At 36.9% G+C, this 9,977-nt stretch overlaps 1 non-coding gene across 1 annotated transcript; it reads right to left on the bottom strand.

Annotated features, from left to right (window-relative positions):
* Window positions 1-6,445: 6,445 nt before the first annotated feature.
* On the bottom strand, window positions 6,446-6,553 carry LOC127492198 (U6 spliceosomal RNA). The gene has a single exon (XR_007921358.1). It is a non-coding gene; the product is annotated as a U6 spliceosomal RNA (small nuclear RNA).
* Between the last annotated feature and the right edge of the window lie 3,424 nt (window positions 6,554-9,977).

Raw genomic sequence — 9,977 nt, 5'->3', positions numbered from 1 at the left:
CTTTTACTAAAAATTCTTCAAATAATTCAGCATTCAAATTTCATAATATGATGAGCATCAAAATTTAATTATCAATGGATCAATATTGTGGCAAATAGTGGTGCAAAAACAAGGATAATGATCATCAATGCCACACACCTTATTAAGTTAGCTATCTCAAAAAAGATTGTGCAAAATTTAATTATCAATGGATCAATATTGTGGCAAATAGTGGTGCAAAAACAAGGATAATGATCATCAATGCCACACACCTTATTAAGTTAGCTATCTCAAAAAAAGATTGTGCATCTTTTTAACAATAGGGAGGAGTGATATGTCATAATTAGAAAATATACTGGGAGCCAGCACCATGGCTCACTTGGTTAATCCTCCGCCTGCGGCGCCAGCATCCCATATGGGCGCCGGGTTCTAGTCTAGGTGGTTCCTCTTCCAGTCCAGCTCTCTGCTGTGGCTCCGGAGGGCAGTGGAGGATGGCCTAAATGCTTGGGCCCCTGTACCCACATGGGGAGACCAGGAAGAAGCACCTGACTCCTTGCTTCAGATAGGTGCAGCGCTGGCCATAGCTGCCATTTGGGGAGTGAACCAATGGAAGGAAGACCTTTCTCTCTGTCTCTCTGTCTCTCTCTCACTGTCTATAACTCTGTTAAATAAATTTAAAAAAGAAAATATACTAATATAATTGATGGCAAAATTACTGAATTGTGCGTTGGTGGAAATATATGAAATGTACCAAAACAGATACATACAAATTCTTCAATTACTGATAACCATTGTGAACCATTAAATGATACATAAAATACATTTTAAATGATTTTATGTAATATTATTTATAATTACCAAAAATGATCAGCTAATTTGCAATATGTGCTTGTGTTGATATTATTTATCAAGTTATTCAATTATATCTGTACTTGTTTGAGTATAAAATGAAAACTCCATTGAGATACATTATTGTGCATACATGAAAATGCACAAAATAAATGCTTTCAATTTTCATTTAAAGAATTAAATTTTTTTCAATAAAATTTGGTTATCCAAATTGAAAAACTCTGATTGTTAATGTGCTATATAAAAGAAGCAAATACTTAGAATGATAGCATATTACAAAATAGTCTTATTAGATACTTCTTTGTTTTTTTTTTTTTTTTTTTTTTGACAGGCAGAGTGGACAGTGAGAGAGAGAGACAGAGAGAAAGGTCTTCCTTTGCCGTTGGTTCACCCTCCAATGGCCGCCGCGGCCGGCGCGCTGCGGCCGGCGCACCGCGCTGATCCGATGGCAGGAGCCAGGAGCCAGGTGCTTTTCCTGGTCTCCCATGGGGTGCAGGGCCCAAGCACCTGGGCCATCCTCCACTGCACTCCCTGGCCACAGCAGAGGGCTGGCCTGGAAGAGGGGCAACCGGGACAGAATCCGGCGCCCCGACCGGGACTAGAACCCGGTGTGCCGGCGCCGCTAGGCGGAGGATTAGCCTAGTGAGCCGCGGTGCCGGCCTAGATACTTCTTTGTTTTTATTTTTTATTTATTTGAAAGAGTGACTGAGAGTGAGAGAGAGAAAAAGGGATATTCCACCCTCTGGTTCACTCCCCAAATATCCAAAATGGCCTGCCAGGAGCCAATAACTCCATCCAGATCTCCTGCATGGGAGGCAGGGCCCTAAAAGTTTAACCATCATCCAATATTTTCCCATATGCATTATCAGGGAGCTGGATCAAAAGTTGCACATCTAGATCTTGAATCTACACTCCTGTGTGGCGTGTAGACTGTGCAAGCAAAAACTTAATCAGCTATGAATATTGCAAGTCCTTTCTGGATACTTTTTAACATTAATTTACAGATCTGGAATCTGAGTCTTAAAATTTTCAGTGGACCCCCCACGGCTTGGGGGCTAGTTTATATTCCAAGATGTCACATTCTTTACTCCCTATGTAGAAGACAGTATGACTAGAATGTGTAGTATAAGGAAAAAACAGGAAAAAAAATTGCATTATAAAAAACAAACTTCATCAAAAGCCTTGAATAGTATGTAAAGGCTTTTCCCTGTTGATGATAATTGTGGCTACTCTAACTCATCAGATGACTCAGGGATTATAAAGACTCAGAGCAAATAAAGGGAAGGACAGATGTTAAAGAAACAACTTCTGAATTGGTTTTCAAGGGCTGACAAGCTGAGTGTCTTAAAAACAACAGACATTCCTGTCTCATACCTGGTGCCTAAAATTAAGATATCAAAAGGGCCATGGTCCCTCTGGGATTCTGAGTACAATACCTGCTTGTCTTCTACCTTATACTGAAGTTCAGCAACATTTGATTTTTTTTTTTTTTTTTTTTTTGCTTACACATTGGCCAAGCTGCTACTCTGTCCTTATATGTCAACTTCATATTGTCTTGCTTTGTGTTAGTCTATGCCTATGTCCCAATCCCCCACTTTTATTACAACATAGTCATATTTAACAAGGCTCATCCTAATGACCTCAAGTTGCTGAATTCCAAAGATCTTATTTCCAAATTAAATCCTTGTTCATAGTTAACTAGGCTTAGGAACTCAACATATTTTGGGGAGATATAATTCAACTCCTAAAAGTATTGTCTTCATCTATTTGTATTACTCTAACAAAATACCTAACACTGGGCAATAAAGAACAGAAATTTGTATCAAAAAGTTATGATGTGTGGGAAGTCCAAAATAATTGACAGGTTCAGTGTCTGGGGATGACTCATTCATCATGGCACAGTCTACATGTCCTCGCATGGCAGAACTGACGAAAGGGCGAAAAGGAGAATGAGCACTAAGTTTTAGCATGGTAGGAGACATAAGATAAAGAACAAAAGAGAACTCCCTTGTACCTCTGTTGTAAGGCTGTTAATCTCATTCCTGAGGGTTCCACCATTATGACTTAATAATTGGTGATTAAATTTCATCAGATAATTTTTTTCAGGATAGCTTCAGGCCAAAGTAATCATTTAAATAAAGTCATAGAGAAATGCAACAGATAAAGGGTTAATAACCAGAATCTACAAAGAGATCAAGAAACTCCACAAAAACAAAACCAACAACCCAATTAAGAGATGGGCCAAACCTCAATAGACATTTTTCAAAAGAGGAAATCCAAATGGCCAACAGGCACATGAAAAAATGTTCAAGGTCATTAGCAATCAGGGAAATGCAAATCAAAACCACAATGAGATTTCACCTCACCCCCGTTAGAATGGCTCACATTCAGAAATCTACCAACAACAGATGCTGGCGAGGATGTGGGGAAAAAGGGACACTAACCCACTGTTGGTGGGAATGCAAACTGGTCAAGCCACTATGGAAGTCAGTCTGGAGATTCCTCAGAAACCTGAAGATAACCCTACCATTCGACCCAGCCATCCCACTCCTTGGAATTTACCCAAAGGAATTTAAATTGGCAAACAAAAAAGTGGTCTGCAGCCTAATGTTTATTGCAGCTCAATTCACAATAGCTAAGACCTGGAACCGACCTAAATGCCCATCAATGGTAGACTGGATAAAGAAATTATGGGATATGTACTCTTTAGAATACTATACCGCAGTAAGAAACAACGAAATCCAGTCATTTGCAACAACATGGAGGAATCTGGAACACATCATGCTGAGTGAAATAAGCCAGTCCCAAAGGGACAAATACCATATGTTCTCCCTGATTGGTGACAACTGACTGAACACCAAAAAGGGAACCTCCTGAAGTGAAATGGACACTATGGGAAATGGTGACTTGATCAGCATAGCCCTGACTGTTAATGAACAACTTAATACATTATCCCTCTTAGTAGTTTTTTTGTCTGTTCTACTTAATATGACTGGTTTAATTCTGTAATTAATACACAGTTATTCTTAAGTGTTAAAAATTAACTGAAATGTGATCCCTGTTAAACATAAGAGTGGGAATAAGAGAGGGAAGAGATGTATAATTTGGGACATGCTCAAGCTGACTTGCCCCAAATGGTAGAGTTAAAAACATACCAGGGGATTCCAATTCAATCCCATCAAGGTGGCATGTACCAATGCCATCTCACTATTCCAAGTGATCAATTTCAGTTCACAATTGATCATAATGAAAGGACTAAGAGTCAAAGGGAGCACATAAACGAGTCTAGTACCTGCTAACACTAACTGATGGAATAAATAAAGGGGAGAGTGATCCAACATGGGAAGTGAGATACTCAGCAGACTCATAGAATGGCAGATGTCCTAAATAGCACTCTGGCCTCAGAATCAGCCCTAAAGGCATTCGGAGCTGGCTGAAAAGCCCATGAGAGTATTTCAGGCATGGAAAGCCAAGACACTCTGGCAAAAGATCTCTGTGAGTGAGATCCAGTGGAAAGAACAGGTCTTCAAAGAAGGAGGTACCTTTCTCTGAAGGGAGGAGAGAACCTCCACTTTGACTATGACCTTGTCTAAACAAGATAAGAATCGGAGAACTCAGAGGGCTTCCATAGCCTTGGAAACTCATGACTGGAGCATAGGGAGACTACTGATGCCATAGACAGGAGTGTCAATTTGTAAAGTCAACAACAGGAGTCACTGTGCACTTACTCCTCATGTAGGATCTCTGTCCTTAATGTGCTGTGTATTGAGATATAATGCTATAACGAGTACTCAAACAATATATTTCACTTTGTGTTTCTATGGGGGTGCAAACTGTTGAAATCTTTACTTAACGTATAGTAAACTGATCCTCTGTAAAAAAAAAAAAAAAAAAAAAAAAAAAAAAAAAAAAAAAGAAAGAAATTATCAACTCCCAACTTGACTCTCACTGGGATTAAACATGACAATAGGTCTGATCTGATTTCATCATCATTTAAAAAAATCATCTATTATTTTTCACTTTATGTTTCTGTGTGGGAGCAAACTGTTGAAATCCTTACTTAATGTATACTAAGCTGATCTTCTGTATATTAAGATAATCGAAAATGAATCTTGATGTGAATGGAAGGGGAGAGGGAGTGGGAAAGGGGAGGGTAGTGTGTGGGAGGGACGGTATGTGGGGGAAGCCATTGTAATCCATAAATCGTACTTTGGAAATTTATATTCATTAAATAAAAGTTAAAAAAAAGGAGTTAGAATAAAAAAAAAATACAAGTTTAGACTGTATAATGTTGTCCAATACAGTAGCCATTAGTTGTATGTGGCTGTATACATTTTCAAATAAAATTGAAAATTCAGTTCCTCAAAAAAAATAAAAAATAAAAAAATAAATTCATAGAGAAATGTTATTCAGTATGCATCTAATGAAACAGTGGTATAAAATACGTAAATCTAATGAAGTTTGTCAAATGTCACAGATTTTTAAGAGTAAGCTGGAAGTCTTCGTGTTGAATTTAACTACCAGGAAGTTGGTGACCTTGGCAAGAGTGGCTTGCGGGAACAGAGTAGATCTAGCACAGTGAACTCGATTGAGATGATTATTAAATGGAATGTTTTCTTAAGAATCTTGACTATGAAAGAAAGATAGTATTGTTGCTTAAGATGGAAAATATGTATGCAAATTTATACTGTGATGGGAAAGAAAGGACTAGAGAGAGGATGCATCCGTATATGTAAGATATGAAATGGAGATTTTTTTTTTTTTTTTTTTTTTTTTTTGACAGGCAGAGTGGACAGTGAGAGAGAGAGACAGAGAGAGAAAGGTCTTCCTTTTTGCCGCTGGTTCACCCTCCAATGGCCGCCGCTGCAGCCGGCGCACCGCGCTGATCCTGGCAGGAGCCAGGAGCCAGGTGCTTTTCCTGGTCTCCCATGGGGTGCAGGGCCCAAGCACCTGGGCCATCCTCCACTGCACTCCCTGGCCATAGCAGAGAGCTGGCCTGGAAGAGGGGCAACCGGGACAGAATCCGGCGCCCCAACCGGGACTAGAACCCGGTGTGCCGGCGCCGCAAGGTGGAGGATTAGCCTATTGAGCCACGGCGCCGGCTTGATATGGAGATCTTAATTGGTGAAAAAGCTGAGATGGATTGATGGAATTTGAATGAAAACCAACTGAATTGACATGTCTTTCACAGAGGATAGGAAACAAAGATAGATGCTGGCACATTCTGGTATTGTGATATGTGGTGAGCTTCAGTATAATGTCTCATGATTATTTTCTAGAATTGAATGATAAAATGGTTTTCTAAAAATGTACTTAATTATTTGAGAGGCAGAAAGACACAGGCAGACAGAGATCTCTCATCCATGATTGGACAATGCAGAAGCTGAGAGGAATTCAGTCTAGGTTTCCCATGTAGATATCAGGAATCCAAATAATTGAGTCACTTCTAACTGCCTCCTATGGTATTCAGTGGCAGGAAAGCAGATTTTGGGGTGGAAATGACACTTTAGCCCAGACGCTGATATGGAATGTAGGCATTTTAACTGTCTTCATAACCACTAGACCAAATACCCACCCCTGAAGTGAACTCTTGGAGTGTAATGTATCTGGGTAAGTGAATGACTGAAGAAAGCACTCAAGGTTTGCGTGTCATCCTTGCACAGGGGCCATGCTAATCCTCTCTGTATCGTTCCAATTTTAGTATATGTGCTGCCGAAGTGAGCGCAAGCACTCAAGGTTTGAATTTTAACTGTGCTGAATAAATAAGACAGGTATATAGAACAATATAGAATGGCTTCTTTAAATGTCCAGTGATGGGTATCCATTCACCTACAAATATAATAATGAAACAAACATGGCTCAGAAAAGCAACAAAACTAAATGATGTAGGTTTGGGTATAGGCATAATTATGTAGTTGATAGAATTACTGAATTATGGACATAGCAGTGAATAATAGGGTGTGGTGGACAGTCACAGTAGTAAACTAGAAGTAAAATAAAAGAGTAGAAATTATGAGCCCTGTAGTTATATAACATCACTCATGTTTCTCTTGTACCATTTCAAAAATTACATGGAAACCTGAGTATGTGTAATGCAAAAAGGGTAGATACATCAAAGTGAACTTTTTATTTTTTCCTTAAATTACCCAAGTAATTTAATCAATTATTGACTTGCAGGTTTATGTTGAAAAGATAGTTTTATTTTTAGATAAATTTAGAAAAATAAATCTATATACACAGTTTCAGTTTTGTTAAACTTATAAACATGGAAAATTTCTTTAAAATGATAATATATAACTTAAATGTCCAGGAACAGTATAAAATATCTCTGTTTTTAATCACTATTTACAGTCACATGGCCACATAAAAGTATGTAAATTTGGGACTCTCAAAGTACGTTAAACCAGCATATCTTAATCATAGTCATAAAGTGAAGTTGGTCCTGTGGGTTAAATAAGGAGAATGTAATGAGTTTTTGAGCAGAATATTGTTGGTGAGTCACTGCATCTTCATTTTCTCTCTTTTCTTTTTTAACAAAATTATCAGCAAGCTGGAAGTTGACCTCAACACAGAAAACCCTACTACTGGATGTTAAATTTAACTGTTTTGCTTAAATTTCTGATGTCTATCTGTCCAGAGACTAGAAAATAACTAGAATAAAGGAGCAAACGTGTTATTATCACTGTGACCTTATCTAGCACTAAAGGTAGAATTTTTTTTTTTTTTACTTTTATTTAATGAATATAAATTTCCAAAGTACGGCTTATGGATTACAATGGCTTCCCCCCTAACGTCCCTCCCACCCGCAACCCTCCCCTTTCCCACTCCCTCTCCCCTTTCAATCACATCAAGATTCATTTTCGATTCTCTTTATATACAGAAGATCAGTTTAGCATACATTAAGTAAAGATTTCAACAGTTTGCTCCCACACAGAAACATAAAGTGAAAAATAATAGATGATTTTTTAAATGATGATGAAATCAGATCAGACCTATTGTCATGTTTAATCCCAGTGAGAGTCAAGTTGGGAGTTGATAATTTCTTCTTCTTCTTCTTCTTCTTCTTTTTTTTTTTTTTTAAAGAAGATCAGTTTAGTATATGTTAAGTAAAGATTTCAACAGTTTGCACCCCCATAGAAACACAAAGTGAAATATACTGTTAGAGTACTCGTTATAGCATTAAATCTCAATACACAGCACATTAAGGACAGAGATCCTACATGAGGAGTAAGTGCACAGTGACTCCTGTTGTTGACTTTACAAATTGACACTCCTGTCTATGGCATCAGTAGTCTCCCTATGCTCCAGTCATGAGTTTCCAAGGCTATGGAAGCCCCTTGAGTTCTCCTACTCTTATCTTGTTTAGACAAGGTCATAGTCAAAGTGGAGGTTCTCTCCTCCCTTCAGAGAAAGGTACCTCCTTCTTTGAAGGTAAAGGTAGAATTAATTATGAAATCAAGTTATGATTGTTAAAGTAAGTTGTTCAAATATCAAGAAAAATACCAAAGAGTTGCCTATAAATGATTAAATGAAAGGAATGAGGGAAAAAAGGGTACTGAATTAGTCTTCTTAATTATATAAACCATATGAAGCAGAAAATTAACCTTTCTTTGATATGATATTCACATATTAGGCATCAACTATAACACTTCAGAATAAAGCACAAAATTTTAAATGCAGAGCTTTCAAATAAAATACTGTTTCCATAAGATTTGAAGAAATTAAAGAGAACTCATCCTTTTAAAATTTTAATTCATGAAATATAGATATTCCTGGATTAAATTCATTCATTTAGAAGCATATTCTCTAAAAATGTTGGGATATATATATATATATATATACACACACATATATAAATGATTAAGTCATATTCTTATTGTCTTATTTATGACTCCTAGTATGAAAAGTAGCAGAAAACCTAGAAAAACATAATTTAAGTAAAATAGAATTTTTGGTCTTCACTAAAAATCCAAAGGTATGATTTGTACAAAGGGCTATTATTTGCCATTAATATTGGGATAGGGTCTGAGTCCATTATTTTTTCTTTTTTGGTTCTTTTGATTGAAGTTAACAAAATAACTGAGGCAGTTCTGAGCTCCTGTATGCAAACCACACAATCCTATGCATCTGAAACTTACTCTTTCTAACACAAATCCTATTCTTTGCTGTAATTGGATGAACCTGGACCAGTAATTATAGTATAAATGAACTAGGATCACTGTTAATTCCCTGAACCAAGATGATTCTGACTCCCAGAGGTAGGGATGGATTTAACCCCAACTCAAATGTATTGTGTTCCACATTGGTTATAGTTTATTGGTTTTAGGACTCAGAGACCATGGATGACACACATGATGAAGTTCTCTATTAGTCATTTAAAGTAGTGAGAAGTTAGTAGTGATTTATCTGGGGCCATGAGCAGAGACAGATCTACCAAAGGATATATTGCAGGAAATGTAATATCTTTAAAAAATTTAAGACTAATAATAAAGACAACTAAAAGTTGCTGTGCTTCCTAGTATATCCAATCTCTGGAAATTCTAAACAAAGTCAGTGATGAAATACTCATCCTAATATTCTTCAGTCTACCTAAATTTTATTACAATATATGTATAATTTATGAGCAGTAAATGCACATATTCAAGTACATAATCTGACAATTTTTACCCTCATGTGTACCTACATAACCACTAATTCCCCAGTCAATATAAACCATGTACATCAGCTCTGGAAGTGTTCCTTTGCCACTTTTCAAGTAATTTCCTTATAAATTTCCGAAAGTTAACAATGCCATGAGTAATATCATTATAGATTAGTGATGTGACTTCATATTAATATAATCACATACTGAGTATTCTTTTTATTTCATTTTTTCGTATTGAATGTAGTATTTTCCAGTATCAGTATTTATTCAATTTATCAGGGAGTAATATTAGTCCTTTGTATGAATACAGCATAATACATTCATCTACCTTCTCTTTCTGCATATTTCTGGATATATATTTCTTCCCTCCTTTTACCAGATTTTGTCTATGATTTTGTCTATTAATACAGGTTCTTTCCATAACTTTTTTTTTTTTTTTTTTTACTGGAAAGACAGAGTAACAGAGAAATAGTGAGACCGAGAGGGAGAAGAGGAACTGGGAGTA

The sequence above is a fragment of the Oryctolagus cuniculus genome, chromosome 9, assembly GCF_051225735.1.
Source record: "Oryctolagus cuniculus isolate XC-2025 breed Fujian yellow rabbit chromosome 9, ASM5122573v1, whole genome shotgun sequence".
Taxonomy (NCBI): Eukaryota; Metazoa; Chordata; class Mammalia; order Lagomorpha; family Leporidae; genus Oryctolagus; species Oryctolagus cuniculus.
This window is presented reverse-complemented; position numbering and strand designations above follow the sequence as displayed.